The sequence below is a fragment of the Monodelphis domestica genome, chromosome 2 (genome assembly GCF_027887165.1).
Source record: "Monodelphis domestica isolate mMonDom1 chromosome 2, mMonDom1.pri, whole genome shotgun sequence".
NCBI lineage: Eukaryota > Metazoa > Chordata > Mammalia > Didelphimorphia > Didelphidae > Monodelphis > Monodelphis domestica.
This window is the reverse complement of record NC_077228.1, coordinates 255395942-255397326: the sequence shown is the minus strand read 5'-3', so window position 1 is coordinate 255397326 and position 1385 is coordinate 255395942. Positions and strand designations below refer to the sequence as shown.

General features: G+C 39.6%; 1 non-coding gene across 1 annotated transcript; it reads left to right on the top strand.

Moving 5' to 3' along the window:
* The first annotated feature begins 278 nt into the window (after positions 1-278).
* On the top strand, positions 279-352 carry TRNAT-AGU (transfer RNA threonine (anticodon AGU)). Its single transcript has one exon. It is a non-coding gene; the product is annotated as a tRNA-Thr (tRNA).
* Positions 353-1385: the final 1033 nt, after the last annotated feature.

The following is a 1385-nucleotide window of genomic DNA, read 5'->3' as shown; positions in this document are numbered from 1 at the left end:
CACGGCTCCGCACACTTTTTTCCCCTGTCGCTTGTAAACTTCTTTTGATGCCGGTAATTGTCATTATTCCCTTCCTCTTAGCTACTCCATCAGCGACATTCCTTTCTTTCAGTTCGAATGAGCGCGAATTTAATCTGTATTGGTAATGAACGAATCGTGTTCCTTAGTTCACTTCTTATTATAAAGTAAATTAAAAATAAACACACATACGCACACACACAGACAGAAGAAGAAGCAGACTACCTTTCTTAGTCTATGCAAGACAACCAAATTACGTTGGCCCCGTGGCTTAGTTGGTTAAAGCGCCTGTCTAGTAAACAGGAGATCCTGGGTTCGAATCCCAGCGGGACCTAGCATTTTATCTAACTGGGATCACAAATGCTTCCCTAGGAATATCAGGGAAAGGGAAAACACTCAAAGGTTTCCGAGTCTGTCCTGGTTAATAGAAATAAATAGTATGAATAAAATGACTTCCCTCCTCCGGCTGCATGGTTTTCGTCTTCATTTTCCTTGTAATAAAGCTCGAGGGGCAGGAAAAATCTTTTTCAGGAAATGAAAGCGGGAAACTTAAAAGAAAATACAAACTCCACATTGAATCACCCTCCTCCCCACTCCAAGTACCCCGAAGAAAATTGGGTGGGTGATTTCATCTGTGTTGGGACCTCCCAGTGTAACCATTCCCTGCAGACAACCTGTCGATCATCTATAATTTATGTCCTCAAAAGTTTGCCTGGGGCACTAAGATGTTAAGTGAAATAGCAGTAACTAAAGTTTAAAATAGAAACACTTCTTCCTAACAAGTAAACCCTTGCAGTGCATGGGAGAAAGCATGTCTCAAAAAGGATTTATAGTAATTCTCTGAGATGATGTAATATGCATTATGATCAAATGAGTCATAAGTTAGGTGAGGGGGAAAGGGTGCTTGCTCTGACAGGAAAAAGAGTATGGCAGTCTACTGGACCAGTTAGCCCTAGAGTGCAGATGGATATTTGTAACTACTGTAAGTTATGATTACACCATCCCTTTGAATCTCAATACAAATAGCAGAGCCAGAAGAGTTCCCTGACACTATAAGTACACACCCAGTGCCTAAACATGAGATTCCCAGGATTAAAGGACCTGTTAAACTAACCTCAACCGTATGGAGTATATGACCAAATACAAGAGAGAAAATATATTGGATTGACTCAAGAAGAAATAGCACAGCTGCATGCATGGTAATAAGGACTTAATAAATGCTAGTTGGCTAACACTACTCTAAGTTAGGGGCTAGAAAAAGTTAATTCCAGCACAAGTATATATTTACATAATGCTTTATACATAGGATTTTATTCAGTATTCATAACACCCCCAGAGTAAAGTATTAAACATGGATGTAGAAATAC